Source organism: Balaenoptera physalus, assembly GCF_965194825.1.
Source record: "Balaenoptera physalus genome assembly, chromosome: 10".
Classification (NCBI taxonomy): domain Eukaryota; kingdom Metazoa; phylum Chordata; class Mammalia; order Artiodactyla; family Balaenopteridae; genus Balaenoptera; species Balaenoptera physalus.
This window is the reverse complement of record NC_138889.1, coordinates 5778238-5803611: the sequence shown is the minus strand read 5'-3', so window position 1 is coordinate 5803611 and position 25374 is coordinate 5778238. Positions and strand designations below refer to the sequence as shown.

The following is a 25374-nucleotide window of genomic DNA, read 5'->3' as shown; positions in this document are numbered from 1 at the left end:
GGAATATTATTCGGCCTTAAAATGTAAGGAAATCTTGTCACATGCTACAACATGGTTGAACCTTGAGGACATTATGCTAAGTGAAATAAGTCAGTCACAAAAAGACAAACAGTGTATGATTCCATTTATATGAGGTACCTAAAGTAGTCAAATTCATAAAAACAGAAAGTAGAATGGTGGGTACCAGGGGCTGCAGGGAGGAAGAAATGAGATGTTTAATTGGCACAGAGTGTTAGTTTTGCAGGATGGAAGAGGTCTGGAGATCTGTTGCACAACAATGTGAATATATTTAAAACTACTGGACACCTAAAAATGGTTAAGATAGTAAATTTTGTTATGTTAAATTTTACCACAATAAAAAAAAATAGTATGAGTAACTACCTCATGGGGCAATTGTGATAATAAACCAGATAATACATGTAAGGGGCTTAGAATAGTTTCCGGCATATCAATAATAAATAAATGTTAGCAGTAACAGCAGCTACTGATAGTATTAAAAAGACAGATATGTATCATTTAGTGACACTGAATCGTGAATTGAGGGTTATTAAAAAAAAAAAAGCTTTCCTTGAAAATCAAAGCAAGAGAGTTTAGTACGTGTAGTAGCAAGAGCATTTAATAAGTATAACAGGAATACAGAACCTCTGATGGTTCTTGATCAGCTAGAGTAAACAATTAAACTTTAGTTTAAGGAGGTAGGTATAGCAATCTAGAACAAAGGAACACAAAATCAAGTCTGGGAAAATTAACGTAAAGAAATTGAGAAAGGTGCTACAGTGATGTTCCAGTCATGCCTTGCAACTCAAAAACAAGGAAAAAGAGAACTGGTGTTAGAATGCTAAGCAACCATCCCTTCAAATCTGTGCTTTTAACCAATAAATACAACTTCTCAAAGAAGTTATGTTGGTTAGCAGGTCAATACCAAAATGCCAGCTAAGTTTCATATATTTCACGTTTTTACCCATCAAAAGTTCTAACAAACATAAGTATTATAACATAAAAAGCCTAACCTTTTCTAACTCAGAAAGCCTTTAGCATTAAATCCCAGATTCTCTAGAAGCAACACAGAACTGAAATGAATAAAAACATCATGCTCTAATGTCACTGACAACCTGTTCCCAAGCAGGGAGTAGGAGAAACTATCTCTGATCCATTCTAGCACCTATCACCATGATGCTGTTGGCTAAAACCACACACACATATTCAAAGTAAAACCTTGACTACTTAAAACCTTTAGAGCAGGGTTTCTCAACTTGGCACTACTGACATTTAGACCAGATAATGAGAGGGCCGGGGGTGCGGTGAGGGGGCCTGTCCTGTGCATAAGTAACAGAGAATTACTTATTCCAAATGTAAGAATATAAATCTGGGAAACATCCCTTTCTCAGCTCAAGTTAAATGTTTAGAAATCATTTCACATTATTTATAGACTAGTACTGGGGAAAAGCACAGGTACTTTGAGGTTAAACAGACCTAGATTTGAATTATGAATCAATCCAGCACTTAGGTAACATGAGTAAGTGAGGTTACTGAGGTTTAAATAAAATAACTTTTGTAAAGATCAATACAAAATGGGCACTTGGGCTTCCCTGGTGGCGCAGTGGTTGAGAATCTGCCTGCCGACGCAGGGGACAGGGGTTCGAGCCCTGGTCTGGGAAGATCCCACATGCCGCAGAGCGACTGGGCCCGTGAGCCACAACTACTGAGCCTGCGCGTCTGGAGCCTGTGCTCCGCAACAAGAGAGGCCGCGATAGTGAGAGGCCCGAGCACCGCGATGAAGAGTGGCCCCCGCTTGCCACAACTAGAGAAAGCCCTCGCAGAGAAACGAAGTCCCAACACAGCCATAAATAAAATAAATTAATTAATTTTTTTTAAAAATGGGCACTAAATAAAAAGGGAAGTGAATTTACACTTACATGCCAGAACTTTTTTTAATCATAACTGGTTTAGGAAAGAAAGATTTCTAAAATGTATTGCACATTTTCCTGCTTTAACGTAATCTAACCTTTTATAAACAATGCAGGGTGACCATTTCAAACAAACGTCACTGTAACAACTAAATAGGACACTACTTTAGGGAAGAGAGCTATCAAAATGCATAACATACAATTAAGTTGCAAGACACTGGATGAATTGTTTGAATCTGATAAAAATGATACCAATTAATAGAGATTAAATGTCAAGCTGAGTCTTCAGGTTAAAAAGTAACAATAAAGGGAAACAACATAACAGAAGTTGGGACAGAAAAACTCTAAAAAATGTAATTGCCTGCATGCCCTAAATGAACCAGAAGTGATAGGCTGTCCAAAAAAAGTACAAGAAAAAGAATTTGGGTTAGTAGAGAGAATACACCAGAATAAGAGTCAGAAGAATGGAGTTCTAGTTTCGACTGCCCTACTTGAGTGAGAATGTGTAGCTAGATTAAGCCACTTAACCTGGACCTATATCCTCATTAATAAGAAGGGCACAAACCTACTTTGACACCTCCAACGTCATCAGGTGGACCAAATATTAATGTTGATAAAAATGCTCTCAAAGCTGTATGTAAACACGTTATACCATGAGACCTGCATAGTCACCACACAGCAGTCTAGAGCAGGGTTTCTCAGCCTTTTGCACTTAGGACACATACAGAAAATGACAGTACAGATACAGGCACACGGCAGTAAGCAAGCCATGCTGCTGCTGGCCAACAGTGATCAGCAGAAGCTCTTGCCACTCCGTCACTGATAATCCTCTCTGAGGAATAAGGACATCAGTATTTCTGCCCTATCTGTAACACATTCAGAGTGCTGTCTGGCACACTCGTTAGGAAGCTCTAATTAAAATGCGATGTCTAATTTGGAACACTTGTAAGAGGGAATTTAACTTTTTCCACAATAACTGGCTCTGGGAAACAGAATCAAGAGTAGAGTCTGACGATGACAGAACAGTAATACCTTGGACCTAAGCAATAAACCCCTGTCCTAGGCCTGGATCTTTGAAGGGCCATGCACTGGCCTCCCTCTGACCACACCCTTGACCATGCATGGGGCCAGCTGATCTCAGGACCTAAAAGGTATGCCCAACTGCAGCCTACACACCCAGCCCTCATTTTGCCAGGACCCCAGAACTTCCTGGCTACTTCTAGGCTTTGCTCAGGTCTCTTCCCTGAGTGAGTTGATCCTCCCAACGGCAGATGACCCCACCATTGGTATTTACATAGCTGGGTCCAAGGGATGATCAAAGAGCTGCTGTCTGAAAGGTGAACGGGGATGCACGGATTCAAGTGTCCACATATGTGCACATGCAAAAAGTCCCTCATGCAAGGAACCTGGAGGGAGAATGGAATCTTGGGTTGAAGGCTGGGTCTTTGCCCTTTACCATGTTCTGGAGCAGAACTTAGAGGAATCTGAGAATTCCCTGTTTGACCCTGAGTTAGGTCATTATGAAGTTTTCTTTGTTAAGGTAGGCAATGGAACATCTGTATCAGTTAGCTTGATTAATAACTTGTAAATAGCTCCTGGAAAAGGAGCTAAAAATCTCAGGCATATGAGGAACAGTTGAAGAAAATAAGTATATTTAGCCTAGAAAGAGAAAAAGTTGGTGGGAAGATCAAAGAACCAGCCATTTTTCCATGACAGCTGAAGGCCATCATGTGAAAGCAGAGCAGATCTGTGTGGTGTTGGAAATGCAGGCAGGTACATTCCACTCTAATATAATGAGGAATTTTTAAAAATAAGAACTTTTAAAAAAGAACTGGGCAACAACAAGGTCCTACTGCATAGCACAGGGAACTATATTCAATATCCTGTGATAAAGCGTAATGGAAAAGAATATGAAAAAGAATGTGTATATATATGTATAACTGAGCCAATTTGCTCTACAGCAGTAATTAACACAACACTGTAAATCAACTATACTTCAATAAAAAAAAAAAAAAAGAATTGGGCTGTCAGGTGAGTAACTGAGTTTTCAGTCACTGAAAATACAGAAGCAGAGGGTATGTGCTTCTCTTCCAAGGAAAATGTAGAAGAAACTCTGATACTGGGAAAAGGTAAAACTATGTATAACCAGAAGGCCTATATAACTGCAGTATGAACGTGTAGCTCTATATGCAGAGACAAGTGGTATGAGACACAAGGCAAAATGGAAGTTAAACCCTGAAGTAACCTTTCTCTCTTAAAAAGTCCCTGCTGTCAGCTTACTCTTGTCATTTGCCTCCTCACAAAAATCGAGGTAAATTCCTCCATTCTACAAAATTACTTACTTAAGACTAAAGCAGCCTTGTCTCAAGGGATTTTTTCCATCCTCTGGAAAATCATAACCTTCCCTGCTGCTCTCAGGATGCTCTGATTTATCATTATCACTGAAAACCTTGTCTTCCCATCCCCACGATGGATGGCACCTCTCTGGCATCAACAAATATGTTTTAATAGGAAAGCTAGGGATACAGTACATATCTAGACAGAGCCCGTGCCCCTCAAACAGCTTGCAGAGAAAGGGATTATAAATGTAAAACATAAGCGAATAAATAAACTAAAATGAAGAAAATAAAATGGGGTAATATAGACGAGAAAGACTGTGGTACTGCATGTACACAGTAATCACAAAGGCCTCTCTGGGGTAGGAGAAGGCAGTCACACAAAGATCTGAAGGAAGTACATTCCAAGCAAAAGGAACAGCAACTGTAAATCCCTGAAAAGGTACATGCTTAGCTTCTTCAAGAGATAAAAAAAGAGCATCATCCACTATACACTTATTAGAATGGCCTAAATCCAGAAAGCTCACACCACCAAGTGCCAGCAAGGATGTGGGACAAAAGGAACTCTCATTCACTGCTGGTGGCAATGCAGCCACTCTGGAAAACAGTTTGGCAGTTTCTTACAAAACAAAACATACGTTTACCATACAATTCCACAATCACAGTCCTTGGTATTTACCCGAAGGAGTTGAAAACATGTCCACAAAAAAACTGCACACGGATTGTTCACAGCAATTTTATTCATAACTGCCGAAACCTGGAAGCAACCAAGATGTCCTTTAGCAGGTGAATGGATAAACTGTGGTACATTCAGACAATGGAATATTATTCAGTGCTAAAAAGAAATGAGCTATCAAACCATGAAAAGACATGGAAGAAACTTAGATACACATTACTAAGTGAAAGCAGCCAATCTGCAAAAGCTACATACTGTACGGTTCCAACTATAAGACACTGTGGAAACGGCAAAGAACTATGGAGTCATTAAACAGATCATGAGTAGCCAAGGGCTGGGAGTGGGGGGAGGTGAGGGATGAACAGGCGGAGCACAGGGGGTTTTCAAGGCGGTGAAAACCACTCTGTGTGACACTATAATGGTGGGTGTATGTCATTATAAATCTGTCCAAACCCACAGAATGTACAACACCAAGAATGAACCCTAATAGAACTGCGGACTTTGGGTGGTGATGGTGTGCTGTCACAGCTCCATCAGTTGTAGCTAACGTCCCGCTCTGGTGGGGAACGCTGGCAGTGGAGAAGGCTGTGTGTGTGAGGGCCGGCAGGATGCGGGAAATACCTGTACCCTCTGCTCGATTTTGCTGTGAGCCTAAAGGTGCTCAAAAAAAAAAAAAAAAAAAAAAAAAAAGTGTATTAAGGAAAAAACAAGAAGAATCACATCATTGTGATTGCAGCCCCGTGAACAAAGGAGAAGACAGAGAAAGACGAGGTTGGCGAGGAAGCAAGGAGCCAGACCGCGCCCTGCAGACATGCTGGACGACAGTGTTCGTCGCGGTTGGGGCTGTCCTGTGCACTGCAGGATACTCCGCATCCCAGGCTTCTACCCACTGGATGCCAGCAGCACACTCCCCCTGCCACCCGTCCCCCCGGCCTGACAGCCAGACACTGCCAACCGTCCCCTAAGGGCAAGATCTTCCCCAACTAAAAACCGCTGATACAGGGCCTCATAAGTGGCCACAGTGGAGATTTTGTTTCCATAATAAACCTTTAAGTTTTAGTTTTAGTGTTAAGTGTATTGGAAAGCCAGTAAACAGGTGATACAATCTGATTAACATTTAACATTATTTTTGGCTCCTGTTATAGGACAGGTGAGGAAAATAAGGGCAAGAGTAGAGGCAGGGAAGTCTGCTGGCAGTTTTCCAGAGGAGAAAGGCTGCCAGCCTAGGTGTTAGTGAAAAAACTATTAAAAAACGTAGTCACGTCCAGTTTATATTCTGAAGGTGGAGCTGACGGGACTTTAATATGAGATGAGAAGGAAAAAATGGAGGATAACCCCAGGGGTTTTGGCCTGCACAACTGGGTAGACAGTGGTGTCACTTCACTTGAGAAGATGAAGACTTCGGAAAGGTGGAGGGAAGAGCAAATGAAAGAAAGAGTAACTCATAGTTCTGCTTTGTTCATGTTACATTTGAGGTGTCTATTAGACATCCAAGTGGAGGAATGGCGTTAGATGAGTCTAGAGCTCAAGGGGGAAAAAAAAAGGAATCTGAGCTCCCTCAGCATATAAATGGTATCTGAAACCACGAAAATGGATGAAATCACACGAGGCGAGCCCAGGGACACTCCAAATTTTAGAGTGGGGGGTGGGTAGAGATAAGCTGCAAAAAGACATAGAGAATGAGTAGCTACGAGGTCAGAGAAAGTAGTTGGCCAATGTGAAATGCTGATGAGAGGTCAATAAGACATCGACACTGCTGATCACTGGCTTTGACGAGACACAGGTCGTTGCAGCCTTGATTAAAAACAGTGTCAGTGAGTGCAGAAACAGGAGCTCAAACGGATCAGGCTAAAGAGAGAATCAGTGGTAAGGAAGTAGACACAGCAAACATAAACCTCTCCTGTTGCAAACGGGAACAAAGAAATTGGGCAACAGCTGAAGGGAAACATAAGGTGGAGGAGAGGCTGGTTTAACAGAGGTGGTTTATTCAGTTAAGGTATTAGGGGCTCCAACAAGACAAAACTGTATTGCCTTCTCACTTAACCACCCAGAGATAAATGAGCAGTAGTAGGGCGGCTCTGCTCCACGAGACCATCCGAGGACCCATCCCCCCAAGTGCTGCTCTCACCAGCAAGGTTGAATAACATGCACCAGCACTACATTCTCCTGGCAGAAAGGAAGAGGAGGCAGAAAGCAACCTGCTTTCCTTTCTAAGGCCATGACACAGAAATCACTCACATCACTTCTGCTCATATCCATTTACCCAAAGTTCATCATGTGGTCACATCGAGCTGTAAGAGGGAGGCTAGGAAATGTAGTCTAGTTGGGCATCCATGTGCCAGAGCCAACCTGAGGGCCCTATTACTGAAATGAAGCTGCACAGAATGGCATTTGGCGAACAGTTAATCATCACTGCTGCGAGTAATATAAGGCATGTCTGCATGCTAAGAGAGATGATCCAGTAAGGAGAGAATGAAAATTCAAGGAAAAAAATAATGGCAGGAGTGAAAGCCTTAAGAAGGGAAAAATGAATGAGATCCAGGGCTCAGAGTTATTGACCCAGAAGCAGGGACACTTTGGTCTCTTGTCACTTCTCACATGCTTGACTTTTCCAGAAGAAAAGTTGCCCCTTGAATGCATTTCCAGTAAATTAAAGTAACCCTTTCCTTCTATCCAGTAAATCAAGCAATTATGCAAAATGAGCACAAAAATCTGGCCTGGATTGAGCAGTTCTCACTTGAGCTGGCTCCTAACAGGCTGATTCAAAGATGCTGCCTCTCTGTCAAAGAGAATATGACCAAATTTCAGAGCTGGAGACAGTCTACAAAGCTCCTGTTACAAATGTTCAAGGCCACAAGGCCATAAAGCCACAAAGTATCCTCTCCAATAGTACACCCAAGTCCTCGAACTGCCAGATCAGGGATCATCCCACTGTCCCCTTGTCTACTCTTTTATAGATATTCTTTTTCATAATATAGTTTATCTCCCCAGTGGAATGAACACTTCCTAAGGGCAGAGACTCAATGCCACCTTCTTTCATATCTATCCTCCACTGCATTTAGCATGGTACAAAATACTCACTTGTACTGAATGGATACTTCAGTTCACTGATAAAAGAGATTTGGTTTCCTGCATCCTACCGGAGCCAGGATTGTTACTGAATCCGGAAGACCACTGGATTTCAGGTTCTCCTCAGGTAGAAGGTCAATGGAAACTGGGCAAGTGCAAGAGGATGGTCCCTACTTTAAAAAAAAAAAAAAAATCAGAGAATCATGGAATTTTGGAGCAAGAAAGGATCTTAGAGACCTGTAGTCTGACCCCTCATTTTACATATAAGGAAAATGAGGTTTAGAGAGATGAATTACTCGTCCAAAGTCACAGATTATTTACAGCAGAGCCAAGACAAGAACCCAGGTCCTGACTTCAAGTTCAAATCTCCTTTCTGTTAAACAAAAATCTCCTTTGTCTGTCCTTAATATACTAGGTAATTTATAAAGTACACATAATATGTTCTTCAAAATTGTTGAAAATACTACTCATCTTGAGTCCTTTTACCATATACCTCTCCAATAAAAAGAGCAACAGGAATTACTGTTCCATCCTACACACAAGGGAATAAAAACAATGCAATCAAATGGCCTGCCCAAGACCACAAGGCTGAACCCCAGATAATAAAAATTTTACTATTTTAAGGGAAAATGAATGGAATATTTATTTTAGAATTCTTCCCCAGAGCGTGGTGCCTATCTTTCCTAACAGAGACAACGTAAACAGATCATACCACATGGGTCACGTATGCTTTTCCACTCAGCGCTTTCCATCTCCACAGCCTCCAGTACTAATGTATACTATGGTCCATGGCATAAAATAAAGTAGTAAATGAATATATGATCATAAGCCAAATAACAGGATCTCCCTGAAAATCAGAATTCTACTTCCACTCTGAACATTCTGATTCATAAATTTCTTATGAGAAATTAAACCAAACACCTTGTTTCTCACTTCCTTTTACCTTCCTAAAACAATCTGCTTTAAATACCAAGGAAGTCCCCTTGTCCAGGTATACTATGAAACTATAAACACCTATTTTACCAAATCTTTACGTCTTGCTACCATGGGGAATATTCCCTCTCAACCTGCATCTCTTCAAAGAGGAAATCTCTGGTTGGTTTTGTTGTTTATATGTTTTAACCTCAAAAGAGAATACTGTCTCCACGTGGGTCTTCTTTAGGCCTCTACTGTTTTTGAGGTGCTACAATTAGAACCCTGCAGTGTAGTTTTCCAGGGGCTGCAGCTCTACAGTTTGATGAAAGGCCCTCTGCCCCACCAAGGACAGAATGGGGACAGCATGAGTGCCCTCCCATGTCTCCCTTGGATCATCCCACTGCATGTAAGCAACATCCAAGGTGTAAAACTGCACAATTTGTAGGATGGCAAGAGTCACACTGGCCCCAATTCTGTTCTGTTTGACTCAGTCAGAACAATGGCCTCTGTTTATTTGCTCACTCTTAGTTTAGGATTAATGTTAAATAAGCCAGCACTTGAAGTTGGGAAGCACATCCAATTTGTCAATTGTAAGATAATTTAAACCAAATACTTCAGAAAGCAGCTTAACATCGAAGCTTCTAGATAGTACACTAGGTCTATCTTTAGGGAAAAAAAATTAAGTTTTATTATTCCAATTCTGAAGAGGATATGAGAGAGATGCTAATGCAAATCATAAGGAAGACATAGAGTGTCAAATACATTAAAAAAGTTATCTAACCTTGGCCTTATTTAATGTATTTTCTCAAATATCTGTCTCAAAAAAATAAAAACAGGAAACACCAAAACCAACAGAGAACTGGTATTTAAATTCAGCTTGCAAACATACATTAATACCAAGAAATTATCAAGAACCAGGATCTCTGAAAAACAGAGCAGAATTACCTTTTCACCCATTCTTAATCATCTAAATAAGCAAGTGATTAATAAAATTACAGTACAACATATGGGAAACTTCTCAAGCTATTCCAATTATCAGCTGGTAACTGAACTAATTGTTTCAGTAAAGGAGAAAATTCCATACCAAGTAGCATACCACTCAGGAGAACAATTCTACAATACTGGGGCAAGGTGATGTGCAATATTTTAGGCTTACTGTTTACACTAGAATTTATGATCACTGTCATGTATAACTTACTAAGTACTTACTGTATGCCTAAATCGTATTAAGCTTTGACATGTAACATTTCATTTAATCATCACCACAACCTTCTAAGACAGATTCTATATTCTCTGATTACAAAGGAGGTACCTGAACACCAAGATGTTAATTTGTTTGTCCAGGATCAAAGTTTATATCAAAGTTGTATTTGAGCTGGTACTCAAATACAAGTCTATCTGACTCCAAAGCAAAAATTAGTACCTCTCCAGGGGTCTTAACCCCTATAATGCTATGATAGGAAATAACACTGTGCTAAGTAAAGCAAAAATTTTAAGTCCTACATCAAAGATTGGCAAACTTTTTCTGGAAGGGGCCAGCTATTAAAATTTGGGGGCTATGCAGGCCATACTGTCTCTGTTGCAAGAAATCAACTCTGCTGCTGTATTGCCAATGCAGCCACGGACAATACATAAACAAGTATGACCGTATCCCAATAAAACTTTATTTATGAGCACTGATATCTGAACTTCATGTAACTTGAACATCATAAAATATTCTTTTTATTTTTTTCAACCATTTAAAAATTTTTCATTCTTAGTTCATAGGCCATACAAAATACAAGCTGCAGGCCAGATTTGGCCTACATGCTGAATTTTGCCAATGTCTGTCCTAAATAATGCAGACAAATATAAAATATTTTTTGCTAAACAGCTCTTTTCATAACTCCTAACTTGTAATCTCCTTTAATATTCTGAACTGATACTTTAAAGAAGCTCAAAGTCTCAATAAACTTGACATCTGTCCCAAAATAATCAAAAACTCCAGAGTCCAAAACCGTAGATACCACATATGGATTTCCTAAGAATGAAATAGAATCACAAGATTCTGGAACTCAAAGAGATCTAATACATTCTAATTCCTAACGTGCATTTTTTAAAAGTGATATTAAGACATTTAAAACAGTTCAATACTAAGTTTATAGGTAATGACAGTAATACCTTACGCATATAAGAAGTATTACAAAGCATTTTCACACCCTTTCTCTCATCTGACCCCTCCTCTGTAAGGAAGACAGTGCAAGCCTTCTCATCCCCATTTTACACCTACGGAAAACAGGCTCAGAAATGTAAATAACTTGCCCAAAGCAGGGACGGGGCCACACAGCTACTGAGCAGCATAACTGCAACTACGACCTGATTTCAAGTCCTCACTGCCTCTTAACTACTTCCATGGACATCAAATTTCACATTAATGGGTTAAACCCTTAAGATTTTCAAGAATATTTGTCAAAATCTTTAAATGCAATGAAAACGTTTAGTTCATTTCACTCGATTTTTATTCTGCTATCACAGTCTTCTGAAGAAAACAGCTGCTAATTCTTGACATTTGTTAAATGCATTTAGACTCAATAGTGAATCTATGTGTACTATGCAGACAGTACACCCAGACCAGCTTAGAAAGGGGAAACTGCTGAACAAGTCATCTGAACAGAGAATAAGGGAAAGAGAAATGGAGATGAATGAACTGCCATTAAAGTCTTGGCCCAACTGTGGAATAGCTTCTGGTGATTGGAAAATAATGTGGAGGTTAGGAAAAGAAAATAAGAGGAACGTAACTACTGGAATTCAAACCAACATCAAAGACTCTAATGACAGTTGAGCCTGCCTGTCTGCTTCTTGGTCTCTCCCTAGAAAACAAAAAGTTATGTAACCAACGAAGGTTCTTCCAACTAACATTTCCTCTGTGGCCCACTTACACGCTATCACCCACCTCAATGTGCATCACCATACAGTAAAAAACTGGGCTTCCACCCCAGCTAGGTCTGGACAAGTCTCTGTCCAAAGTGCTGCTTTATTCCACGGACGGCTATAGGGACGATGGTATGAAGATAACCAGCTTGAGCATAGTTCCAACCTCACACCGTTCTAGAATACTTATTCTATAAAGCATCACACACCCAATTTTAGGAATGAAGTAGACTCCAGATATTCCTGAAAATGGTAATCACAACATCATAATATCCCATCTTCACAAACAGCCCTATTAAAAAATAATTCACACCAATGAGGGCCTGAAAAACTTTGAGGTCGTGCTGTAGCAGCAATTAAAGCTTCTATTTCCTTCATTCTCAAGTTCATGGACCATATGTCAAGATGCCGAGTTAGATTTCAATTTACCCAATAAGGAAAAATAATGAATCACAACAGTCACTACCCAAAAATATTACAACCAATTCAATTACTGATTCAAACTAGCACATTTTCTGCACTCTTAAGAGCCACGGCACTCCAGCACCATATGCTTTTTTTCTTCCAACAGAAATACAGATACAGACAACGTTTACAAAAGCAACCAATGTATCAGAAGTTATTCCCATTCAGACTAACTTAAAAGGTCTAAATCTGTGCCAAACCGAACTCTGAAAGAATGGAAAATAAAAGAGGTGCTGACAACAATGCAATGTGGCCCAGCTGCCAGCTACCCATGTAGCATCATGCAGTGCCCCAAGCAGTTTAAAAGCAGACTGCAATTCTGCATGCGGATCAAAATTATAATGCTCCAAATTCTATTTCCTAAAAGATAACTATCAAACTGCATCCCAAGCATCCTGCTGGGGGTCTCTTCCTCCTCCCCCCCCCCCCACCTTCCTTAAGCTTCAGCAACAGAAGGTGGAGTTATAAAGGGTCCAGAAGTAGACTACAGCTAAGAAATCAGCTTTGACTTTCTCCCTCTGCCGTTTCTCGTCATCTGTTTGGGTAATTTTTTAATATGAATATTTACTCAAGTCAACAAACTGAGAAAGGCAAGACGGGGGCGTGGGGGGTGATGGCGGGGGAAAAGGGCACTAAGTCACCAGCACCGTCCAATGTGCAGTGGCAACTTCAGCCAATTAGAAAGATGAGAGGGAAAACTCCACGGGTGCGCCGGCGAGCACGGCAGGGGGCGGGCACGGCGAGGACGCCCCCGGAGCCCCCAGGCCCGCCGCCCGCGCCTCGGGTCCGGAGCGCCGCAGCAGGCCAGGAACCGCCCGGCCCGCTCCGACGAGGCCGCGGGGAAGCGGCGGGCGCGGGAGGCAGCGGCCCGAGCGCGGTCCGCCCCGGGAGGCCGGGGAGGGAGTCGGCGGGGACGGGGGAAACCCGAGATGGCCTTCTAAGAACATTCGATCCCGAACCTTTACTTTAAAAAGAATTTCTCCCGACAAGGAAACCCAGGCCCCCGCAGCCTTCCCCTGCGGCGCCTGCCCACGTCACCGGCGCCCCCGGCCCTCCCGCGGCCCCCGCCTTACCGAGCCCCGCGGCTCCGCCGCGCCGCCGCGGCGTCGCTGCGCCCCGCTCGCCGCTCCGTGTCTGCCCTGCGGGGCGCCGAGCCCGACGCCCTCCTCCTCCTCCTCCTCCTCCTCGTCCTCGTCCTCGTCCCGGTCCTGGCCGCTGCCGAGCACCGCCCGCGCGCCGAGCCTAGCGCCTGGCCGCCCAGGGCAGCCGCGGGGGCTCGGCCGGGCGCCCACCGCGCCAGCGCCTCATCCCGCCGCGTCGCCCCGTCAGGCTCGGGGGCGGGGACGCCGGGCTCCGGGCCGCGGCCTCGGAGTCCCCACCTCCGACACGCACCGCGCTCGCCCTCACCCGGCCGAGTCGGCCCCGGGGACGCGGTCCTCCGCCTCCGAGCCCCTCGCCCGCCGCCTTCGGGCCACCCCCGCAGCGCCCCCGCCCCGCTCGCGGCGCGCGCGCCCGCCGGAGCCCGCCGTCGGCCCGGCCTCCGCCTCCCGCGCTCCGCCTCCTCCAGTGCCCGCGACGCCCGCAGCGGGGAGAAGAGGCGCGCCGCCGTCGTCGCGGGCACGAGCACGCGCGAGGAGGGCGGGCGGAGCGCGCGCGCGGCCGAGGGCAGCGGGGGCGCGCCCGGACCTCGCCTGCCGTTGTCCCGGGAGCGCACGTGCGCGGCGGGAGGGCGGCGAGAGGCGCGCGGCTCGTCCCCGCCCCCACCCCCGCCCCGAGGCTCTGGGGCCGGCGGGGCGCGGGAACGCGGCCCGGACGTCGGCTCGGGGGTTTGGGCGAGGTCTGCAGCCTCGGCTTCTGCACTGTGCTGCGGTGCAAAAACACTGAACCTGCCGCAGCAGCAGCAGCAGCAGCAGCAGCAGCAGGAAGAGACATCCTCCGAGACTATGGCAGTGGCTCCTCTCCACTGCCAGCTGACCCCAGGGTACTGTCACCGCGCGGCGGAGGAGAGGGGGCGTTGCCGCAAGTCGGGAAGCTCCTCGTCTCTCCATTTCTTGCGCATATTGGTGTAAAATCAACTCGCATCGGTTATTATTTGGAATCAGGGCCTAAAAGTTCCTTTGGTTGTCTTCTTCATTCAGAGTTATGGACCAGAAGATTGGAAGTGACCTGGCAGGGGAGAGGAAGGACAAGAAAGGGTGAAAGAGTAGCAACCCCCGAAGGTGCATGGCCAGGAGACAAGTGAACCCCTGCCCGTAGATGGCACTGCCCTTGGTTCTCCCCGGGCTCCTTTTGTTCAGCCTCTGAAGGCTGCGCGGCACTTCGACCTGCAACAAACGTCTGTGTAACAGAACAGATCTTGACATTCTCCCTTTTTTGTTTCGATCTTTTTCTTTTATATTTGTACCTTTCCCTCCTTCTGACGCCTTTGGAATCTAAATGTTGGGGAGGGGGTTAACCTACATAATTTAACCCAGTACCCAAACCCACCCATGCCAAATACTGCATCATCTAATGTCACTGCAGAGATTCGGGTCCACTCAGCGTTTAGTCATTTCAGTGGGCGTCACTGAATATAAAACGTGGCCTTGACCACAGTTAGCAGAATTTCAAGGGCATGGACGTGAAGCAGGGTTTCACCACATCCTGGAGAGAAATTAGGGAGTGAACATGCATAATAATCTCACTCTTGCCAACTTCAGTATAACCAGAGTTTTTTTAAAGACCAAAATTCTAGATGTTTTCTAGCAGAGAAGGAGGGAAAGGCTGGAATGAGTTTCCCATAGAAGCACAGGGTTGGACGGGAGAATTGAAAGACGTGTACTTTAAAGAAATGTATCCTGGTATGGTAGCCATCTACTTGAAACTGGTACACTTAGGATCTGTAATGGTCTTAATGGGTACTTCCTAAGTGCTGGAGAAACAGCCAGGTGAATGAAGAAAACTAGAGACCTGCAGCTTCACACAAACACATAGTTTAAAAATTACTCTTTCTCCAAACTGCAGGAGTTCCATGGGTTCACCTTTTGGCCACAGAGAGCCATCTCTGCCAGAGAGAGAAGAGTATGCAGAGAGGGATTTAATAGCTTGTGTTGTTCCCAGGGATTGGTGAGCATGAAACATAAAATCTCCTGTGATGTCAAGAGGAGGTCAGGATGGGGCATTCAACCAAGTCACCGTGAGAATGGAGTTTTGCCCAAGGCTCTCATCCCTTGGCTACTCTCAGCTAAGATAATGACATTCTGTATTCTTTCAGAAAGACTTCATATCCCAGAGTTTGGCCATCACACCTCCAAATTCAGCTGTACTGACCGAATGTTAAATGGTTTATGCTCAGCTGGTGGAGAAGGTGAATAATACCTACAGGAACTGGGATCTCTACATACATTGGATGACACAGATACTCTATTCCAGGGTCTCAAAACATCTTGGTAACTTTCCCCCCATTGGTATTCTGTCTAGTTCAGAGAAAGAAGAAATGGATTCCTTCTGTGTATTCCAGATGTCAGGGGTGTTTGAGCGAGCTCAAGGGTGCTGATGTTCCTTACTCTCGTTCTGAGCCAGCACTTCCCCTCCTTAGAAAGAAGCATCCAGATAGCCTACAGGTAAGTAGTTATTCTTGCTATACCTGCAGATAAACAGAAGGCTGTGATTTCTGGGCAACTCTGCAGCCATCTGAAGTTGGTGCTTCAGAGTCTGTAACCAATTACCTCTGTCCTAGTAACACCTTTAGTGATTCAATACGTATATTCCAATAATTGCAACATTCCCTAAAAAAAGAAAAAGCCTGTCTGGATGTAAAACGGTAAATAACTGCATTTGTTATAGTTTGATTCAGTATTCTCGCGGTGAGGGGTTGGGGGTAGCCGGGGAGAAGGCAAATTCCCTCTGTCTCTGAAGCTGTCGGAGGCCTCCCCCTGGCCTCCTTTCTCAGCCTTGACACTGTCGTCTTCCTGACAGTAGCATCTGGGCTCACTCCTGGCATCTCAGATCTGTTGCACTGCAGTCCCCTCCAGGCACTGAAGCAGCGTCACGGTGCAGACAAGTCGAGCCAGCACAGAGAGCAGCCACAGAGACGACTGCATTGCTTGCCTAACCTTGAGTTTTAGAGAGAACCTGGAAATCTGAGCAAGGGAGAGAGAGAAAGCTTATTCTCATCCCCAAACTGAAGGCTCAACAGCTGACTTGAGAAAAATGAGTTGCTGAAAGCCAGCCAGGCTTAAGAGAGAATTTTCCCAAAGTGACATTTGACATTGCCTTGTTTATTTATTTTCTTCCTGGCCAAAGGGCCAGCTCCATGTTGTGTCCCCATTAAACGGGATAACAAAATAGATTTTTGAAAAAGGTGTGTTGTCTGTGTATAGCATCCTCCTAGCTAAGCTGGATGCCCACGGAGTAGCCTCTCTAAACATTGAACCCTTTACCACAAGAAACTACTACTGGGCAACATCTTAGGAAGTGGTCAGTAGTGCTGAATCCCCAGGTCAGTCATTAAAATGATAAACTTCCCCTCTTCTGTCCTCTCCCGGTCACATTTTGGTTCATTAGCCTCTATCACAATAATTTAGAACTTTTGGCTGTTCTCCCACAAAGGTTTTTTTTCTTCCAGACGCTAAAACTTAACACCAGCTGTACCTATCTACGTATCTGCTTTTGAATGTTTAGCCAGATACTAGCTCTATTGCTCTCTCCTCCACAGAGTCCTTCTCCACTTCCAGAATTCTAAATGTCCACTGCCCCACGGCTCTGACCTTGGGCCTTTCCTCTTCTCTTTCTACGCGCCCTGCCAAGGCAGTCTCTCCCAGCCCTTGCCCTTAAATAGCCTCCATTCACTGATGTATATCTTTAACCCTGACCTCTCGCCAGCACTTCGGGCTCCTATACCCAGCTGCCTCCGTGACCTCTCTATTTGAATATCTCAAACTGCATGTGTCCAAAGCAGAACACTGGACTTTCTGTATTAAAACCAACACCCAAAATTGCTTCCTTCAAGTCTTCCCCATCTCAGGACAAAAACAACCCTTTCTCCCAAACACCACATTCATTTTAGCAGGAAATCCTTCCACTTCTACCTTCAAAACATATTCTGAATCCAATCTCTTCCCTCCCTCCTAACTGCTAACACCCACGTCTGCCCCCTACAATGTCTCCCCTGGATGACTAAGTGGTCTCCTACCTCTACTCTTATCCCTCCATGGTCCAGTCTCAACTCAGCAACCAGAGAATTTCTTTTAAAATATGAGTAAGAAGTCATTTTCTTTGCTCAAAACTCTTCAGTGCTCTGTGCTTCTAATAACACTACAATAAAATCCAAAGTCCTTTCTCCAGCCTTGCAAATCTCTTCAGCCAACACTCACCTCTCCATTCACTCTGTTCCAGCTATGTGGTCTTTAAACCAGGGAGAACCACCTCTTCCTGGCTTTTTTTTTTTTTTTTTTTTATCTTTTGGCTGAGCCGGCGGCACATAGGATCTTATTCCCCCACCAGGGCTCGAACCCGTGCCACCTGCATTGGAACAATGGAGTCTTAACCACTGGACCACCAGGGAAGTCCCTCTTCCTGGCTTTTAAATTAACCTTCTCAACTACTTTCTAAAATAGTTCTGCCTTCTCTGTCCCCTTCCTCTGCTATTTTTTTTTAACAGCACTTATCAATGATTGTGTTTGTTTGTTTGTTTTAATTTATTTATTTATTTTTGACTGCGTTGGGTCTTCATTCCTGCGTGCGGGCTTTCTCTAGTTGTAGCAAGTGGGGACTACTCTTTGTTGCAGAGCACAGGCTCTAGAGCGCAGGCTCAGTAGTTGTGGTGCACGGGCTTTGTTGCTCCGTGGCACGTGGGATGTGGGATCTTCCCGGACCAGGGCTCGAACCCGTGTCCCCTGCATTGGCAGGCGGATTCTTAACCACTGCACCACCAGGAGAGTCCCCGTGATTGTGTTTTGAAATTGATTATTTATTATTTGCCTCTCTCACTAAAATGAACATCCCATAGGGCACGACTTTGTTTATTCACCATTGTATCCATGTTGCCTAATACATGAATAAATGGTACTGTCAGAATACAGGATCTATATCCTCACTTATTTTCTGCCATTCTTTATTGCTATGGATGTATCTTTACTGCAAGTGGGAACAAGTGCAAATTATAAAATTATATCATTTGCAATTCACTGCAAATCAAATCAAAACAAATTATACTGGAAATCTAAGATTATATGAAGATTCAATGGAGAGGGGCATTAATGAATAATCTAATTCCTATAAGGCAAAATCATAGTCTAACCTTGCAATTAGGTTTTGAAATGTAGAAGTTACATATCAAGAGGCACAGAAAATCAAAGGCAAATTAATTGAAGTGCCTTTTCACTTCCAACTGAAATAATCACCATGTTGAAAAGGAATGTGGTAAATTTAAGGAGAGGCTAGTTGTCCCTTTCATTTTTTATCTTGTCCCACTATGTAACCTTGAACAAGTCAATTAACATCTGTTTTTCCATCTGCAAAATGGGCCTACTTGATTTCTTCTTTAGTTGGGTATCATAAAAGTAGAATAATTTAATTATCATGAAAAAGTTTTGGAAGAAAGGAAATTTGGAAATTATCCATGATTATTATGTTTCCCAAACTTCTTTGTCTAATATTTTGAAATGAGGAAGAAATGAATGTATTTTTAAAATACAACTAAAGACTCATGAAAATCACTCAACATTTCTAAATTGATCAGAAAAAAACATTCTGAGGTAGCAAAGCACGATACAGTCACCCGAGTATATCACCCACTGTCTGAGCTCTACAGAATCCATTTTATAGTCAGATGTGAACTTAGACCAGGAAGTGAAAGGAATTGCATTGAAATGTAAGCTTATGTAGAAGTATTAATTCCACTTCTTATCAAGCAGAATTATGTGGCGGCTCATGAAAGAATGAACAAAGAAGCAACTCAAACATTTCTATATATGAGATCCTTAAGGGGCAGCGAAACGTTTGGAAGGGGAATCAGGTCTCGGGGAGCTTTTGAAGCTGCATCTCTCATGCAAACATGCTGCTTTAATTTAAAAGGTATGTTTAATTGAGGTGACTTGGAGGAAACTAAATCTCCCATTGGTGGCTGTGACAGTGGTGAGATATCGCTACTCCTCGTGAGAAAACACACACATGCACGCACACAGTCACACACACTCACACATACACATGCATGTCACTCAAGCTCACACAGTATTTCCCTGTAAACACACCGCGTGCTCCAGCCCTCCCTCCGAGCTCTGCCTGAATCAGCACTCTTCTCAGCTGTGCAGTGATGCTCCCAGGCCCAGAGCCTTTCCTGAGATCTAAAGAACTGAAACCAGTGTTGAGGAAGTGCCTGGGAAAGTGACTCGGGAAAGCTAGAGTTCACAGGGAGGCCATTCAACTCCAGGGCGGCTTCTTCCCCAGGGTGCTCCTGGCAATTCCCCCCCCACGATTTTGTCTTTTATGGCTTCCAGTTTCCAGAACTTAACGCATCTCAGAAGGTCTAAACCATCTGTGTTTCCCTGCTATATTCAAAATACATGTTGGCTGAGAATGTACCTATGTGTCTGAACCTTAATGCAGTCAATGCTAAGTTTCCTGGGCAACTTGAGAAGAATAATCCAATATGCCATTTTACTGTTTTTATAAAACCACTTGCACTTGGCTTTGGAAGGTATTTGGTATTTAAATAGGAATGATCCCTAAATACATTGGGGGTTAGGGAATCATAATACATCGGACAAAACAATAAAACTACCCTATCAGAATATCATTTCCCTGTTCCCTTCTCAGTGTTTCCTCTGACGGATTTCATGCTGAAAACACACAGCATTACTCCTCAGAGTGATAAAAAAGGCCAGGCTCAAGCAAAGCTGATAACAGACTCAAACGTACCAGTTCACTCCTTCTTTCCTGAGTCATGATCTAATTTTAAAAGTATTTCTCTTTAGTTCTTGATGAATTTTAACAAAAAAGCAATGACAACCATCTTACTCATGGCAAAAAAAAATACTTTGTGAAGGAGTACTACGGGGACTTCCCTGGTGGCGCACTGGTTAAGAATCCGCCTGCCAATGCAGGGGACACGGGTTCGAGCCCTGGTCCGGGAAGACCCCACATGCCGCAGAGCAACTAAGCCCGTGCGCCCCAACTACTGAGCCTGCACTCTAGAGCCCGCGAGCCACAACTACTGAGCCCACGTGCTGCAACCACTGAAGCCCACGCGCCTAGAGCCTGTGCTCCGCAACAAGAGAAGCCACTGCAATGAGAAGGCTGCACAGCGCAATGAAGAGTAGCCCCCGATCAACGCAACTAGAGAGAAAGCCCGCGCACAGCAACGGAGACCCAACGCAGCCCAAAAAAAAAAAAAAAAAAAAAAAAAAAATGAATACTGCAACAGTGATAGAGAAGGTCAAGCAGCTGAGAAAGTTATACTTTAGGTAATTCAGAGTTTTCTGTGCTTTGTGATTCACCTTTTACTACAAGATCTAAGGTATGATCAACAGGTACGAGGCACTATTAATATTGAGAGAAACTGAGGCACAGAGAGATTCAAATTCTGCCTAAAATTCAACCCGTACTTGATCTCTTATTTTTGGCCATGCCGTGCAGCATGCAGGATCTTAGTTCCCTGACCAGGGATCGAACCTGTGCCCTCTGCAGTGGAAGTGGAAGCGTGGAGTCTTAACCACTGGACCGCCAGGGAAGTCCCTGTACTTGATCTTTATTATTGCTCTTTTTTTAAATAAACAGTTGATGATGGCCAGGTCACATAAAACTGACAAAAATGTTATTGAAGCATAATGTTATCTGTACATTACAAGAGAGAGCCCAGCCAAACAGAAAAACCCCTGTCTACGCTTTTTCCTCCTCTCTCCTACCGGAGGGGAGAAGACTGGGGGGTCCTTGCCCTTGCATTCCCACCACTGCCTCTAGTAACCATACCTGGTGCAGCTGACCATGACTCTTCCCACAAGACAGCATCAAAAACAAATCCACATTCAGGTACTGGGGTGCAAACTAAGTTCCAGCATATGTGTTAACCAAACCATTGCCATTTCACTACCCAGTCCTTTCTTGGTTTTTTGATGGACAAGTAAACCTCAGTAAGAGCAATTTTTCCGTCCCAACCCATCCCTTAATTACTAGCCCTGCATCCAGGCTGGCTCTCACATCCCACGCCTCCCCAAATCATTTGGTACACTTTTGGGGGGAGAAAAGACCTCCACAATGTCACCTTGATATGACAATGGTGTCCTTTTACAAGGAAAACAAAGTCAACCATCATGTTTTCCCTGAGCAGATCAGGAAATTTTGGTCTTTCTTTTTATCAAGGGAGAAAGATATCTTCAAGGAGATGTCTAAATCTTGGAATTCTTAATTAAGTTTTCATCTGTATGGTATCATGCTGGAGGCTGCGTAAAAAAAAGTGAACAGGGAGCCCTCTCCGTTTCTCAATGCTTAGAGTTTAAGCTGGATCAAATCAGCAAAGGCTAATCTATGGGCACACAGACATCAAACAGCTGTGCAAACACTGGACCGATGCATAAATTAAATACAAAAGTAAATAAAGTATTTACATCAAGTAAAAGTCATGCAGCTGCTGTTATTATTCTCCGCGAAGGCTCAGGAGGGAAGGAGGTACATTAGGCTACACAGATTTTATTTTTCTGTTGGGGATCGTGTCAGCAGAAAGGAGTGGAGAGGTCACAGATGGCCGGAGAAACAAAGACAAACTGTTATGTAACTGTCGTCCGCTGATGCACAGCCTCTAAACCGGGTCTTCAGGCTGAAGTGACTCTGTTTCTCAGAAATTACTTTTATATAGCAGACTATGCTTCTAGGAATTTATGTCAGGGAATCACTTTAAAGAGTCAGAGACCACCCTCATGGGGCAATAGCAGGAACCCAAGGAGGTGACCTGAACTGTCCTACCTCAAAGAATATCTTGCTCTTCTAGATGTATCTGGGGTGAAATTAAAGAAGCTACAGTAGCTTACTGCCATTGGAGACTCTGCCTGCTAGCCCGCACCGTGGAAATTTCCTGCCTTCTCTATGCAGGAACTCGGGATGCAGCACAGCTTTATTTAGCCTGAATTCCTATACTCGACACCTGGATCATGAATGGAGACATGAATGATTGATGAATTACCAAGCTGCCCATGAATCTCTCCTTACTTGAGGAGGCGAAAGGAAGTATGGGCCTTGGTGCTTATTTTAAATAAAAATGGTATTGTTATTCAGGAACATTCTGAGGAGTGTCCTATATTTGAAAAAACAAAGATTTTTTAAAAAGATAAAACAATACAAACTCATTGTTTAAAAATTAGAATGGCAGAAAAAAACAGAGAGGACTCTCCTGGTGGGATAGTGGTTAAGAATCCGCCTGCCAATGCAGGGGACACGGGTTCGAGCCCTGGTCCGGTAAGATCCCACACACCGTGGAGCAACTAAGCCTGTGTGCCACAACTACTGAGCCTGAGCTCTAGAGCCCGCGAGCCACAACTACTGAGCCCATGTGCCACAACTACTGAAGCCCACACGCCTAGAACCCGTGCTCCGCAACGAGAGAAGTCACCGCAATGAGAAGCCCGCACACCGCAACAAAGAGTAGCCCCCGCTCACCGCAACTAGAGAAAGCCTGTGCACAGCAACAAAGACCCAATGCAGCCAAAAATGAATAAAATTTAAAAAAAAAGAAAAAATGGAAAAATCCGTAATTCTACAGTTCAGAGATATTCCCTATTAAGATTTTGGTACATTTCTCCTACATATCTTTAGAAACATGTCTATATAGAAAAATTTTAACAGATCATATTGAAAATAATGTGTGCAATCTGCTTTTTTCCTTAACAAGTTTTTTCACTTTCCATGTCGATAAATATTTATCTACATTGTTTTTATATGATCATCTGTCCAAAACATACTTCCTCTAAGATTCTCTTATTGTTGGATATTTCTAGGGTTGTGATTCTTTGCTCTAATTGGCAATGGCTGATGGGTCATCTTTGATGTTAAAAGTGTGTGCACATCATGGACCCATGAGAGTCTGAAGTGTTCCCTCACCTACTAGCTGATGCCTAAGATCCCATGCTCAGTGCCTCTGCCATTGGCTTAAGGACTTTGTCTAGTTAAAAAGTGAGACTGGGGCTTCCCTGGTGGCGCAGTGGTTGAGAATCTGCTTGCCAATGCAGGGGACACGGGTTCGAGCCCTGGTCTGGGAAGATCCCACATGCCGCGGAGCGACTAGGCCCGTGAGCCACAACTACTGAGCCTGCGCATCTGGAGCTTGTGCTCCGCAACAAGAGAGGCCGCGATAGTGAGAGGCCCGCGCAGCGCGATGAAGAGTGGCCCCCGCTTGCCGCAACTAGAGAAAGCCCTCGCACAGAAATGAAGACCCAACACAGCCAAAAAATAAATAAATTAATTAATTAATTAAAAAGCCAATGTTTTAAAAAAAAAAAGTTAGAGTGCCGGGAGAGGTGCTCCTTAAACGCTTTCCAACTTAAACCTCTCTTTGGGAATTCCTGAGAAGGGCCTCAAAGCTGGGTTCCAGGCTCAGGCCTTAGCTCCAAGTTTTGGCTGATCAAACCAGAAAAGTTCCAAAGTCCACTCAGGTTGTACTTTTTAATTGACTAAAATCCTTGAGCAGTTGGTAACACAGTTAATGCTGTTTGGTACTAATTACTACCTAAATTTAGTTTAGTATAGGAAATGCACTCAGTCCTGGCTTATTCCCTTAATACCTGATCCAGATACTCATTAATTTTATTCTCATGTTTCTTATATTGTACATTTTTTGGTTTTCTGTAAATGTACATCTATTTACCTTATAGTCTGTCTTCATTACTGCATAGTCAGTGAATTAACCTGAGACCTCACTTTTTATTTCACTTCCAAGCAGCATAACTACGATCGGCCAGCTCCAGAATTCCGGTCTGGTGCGTTCTGATCCCCACGGAGACGGTATAGTTCTTCTTATTCACATGTCCCAATCGGTGTGTCTCTGAGGTGTGTGATCAGAATATACCGGTTACTCTGTAAAAGGCAGAGCCTAAGGAGAAGTGAAGTTTCCTGTTTCTGTGCAACTGTGTGTGTGTGTGTGTGTGTGTGTGTGTGTGTGTGTGTGTGAGAGAGAGAAGTGGCGTCCATCTCCAGAGACTGAGGGTCAGCAATGTCAAGGCCTGCCAGGTACTTAAGTGCTAATTGCTGCTGTTACTAAAGTCCTCTTTCCACCAGAGACTCACAGGGCAACCTTGGGGAAATGACTGAATGCTTCCATTCCTTCCATCTCACACCTGGAGACCCAGGACAGTAAAATTTTCCGACTCCTTCCATCACAAAGGCATAAGAATGAATTCATTTACAGTTGGGGTTTTGAGATTCAATGAAGACGTTATTACTTCAGGCTCCTTTTATATCGTTTGGATTTTCACTCAACCACTGAGGAAGGACAACTTTGCTGGAGATGTTTCTTTTCTATACTGCTCTCTTGGGAAGAGTACCCAATCGCTGAAGCTTCACAATTACAAGAAGAAAGAGAAAGAGAAAGAGATCATCACCACCCACCCACACATAGTTGGCATTTCAAGCTTTGAGCAGTTAATAACCACCTCCTTAGGTTGGAAGCTGTCTTGCTTACAATGCTGCTTTAATTGTTCTCACACACCCTACCAAGCATACCTTCCTTCCTGAAAAGGCTCAGCACAGACCCACTTTTCGGCTTTGAAAGGCAAAAGAGTGGAATGGAGTTTAAAAGGAAACACAAAGGCTTTCATAAAATGGAGTAAGGACCAAAGGCTCTAGCTCTAGAAGGTCAGTATTTTTAAGCAAATACTCCAACTGTTTTCTACTGTTGTCTGTGTCAATTCACAGAGTTGGGGCTTAAAGTGTGGTTTGTCTGGATTCCCTTCCTCTGACGAGGGATTGAGGACGTAGTCACACCACTGGTAGATCCACAGGAAAGAGAAGGGATGAAGGAGCCTTCCACAGAGAATTGTGAGTAATGCCAAACAGAGACAGCACGCAGATACAGAGAGGCAAGGATCACAAGCCAGCCAAGGGAGGCTGACGAGGAAGCCAGAGACCAGAG

General features: G+C 43.8%; 1 protein-coding gene and 1 long non-coding RNA gene across 6 annotated transcripts in view; one reads left to right on the top strand and one right to left on the bottom strand.

Moving 5' to 3' along the window:
- Nucleotides 1–13851, bottom strand: part of ARHGAP32 (Rho GTPase activating protein 32) — a 278046-nt gene extending 264195 nt beyond the window's left edge. For 4 of the 5 annotated variants that reach the window (XM_082476189.1, XM_082476190.1, XM_082476187.1 and 1 more), the window contains exon 1: nucleotides 13352–13851. The gene's annotated coding sequence lies outside the window, so the exon portion shown is untranslated. Of the gene's footprint in view, nucleotides 1–8000; nucleotides 8162–13351 lie in introns of all 5 variants that reach the window. The other variant, XM_082476188.1, reaches the window with a different exon arrangement.
- Nucleotides 13852–13947: 96 nt separating this feature from the next.
- On the top strand, nucleotides 13948–24379 carry LOC309668246. The gene is made up of 3 exons (XR_014268148.1): nucleotides 13948–15624; nucleotides 15738–15880; nucleotides 24187–24379. It is a non-coding gene; the product is annotated as an uncharacterized lncRNA (long non-coding RNA).
- The last annotated feature ends 995 nt before the right edge of the window (nucleotides 24380–25374 follow it).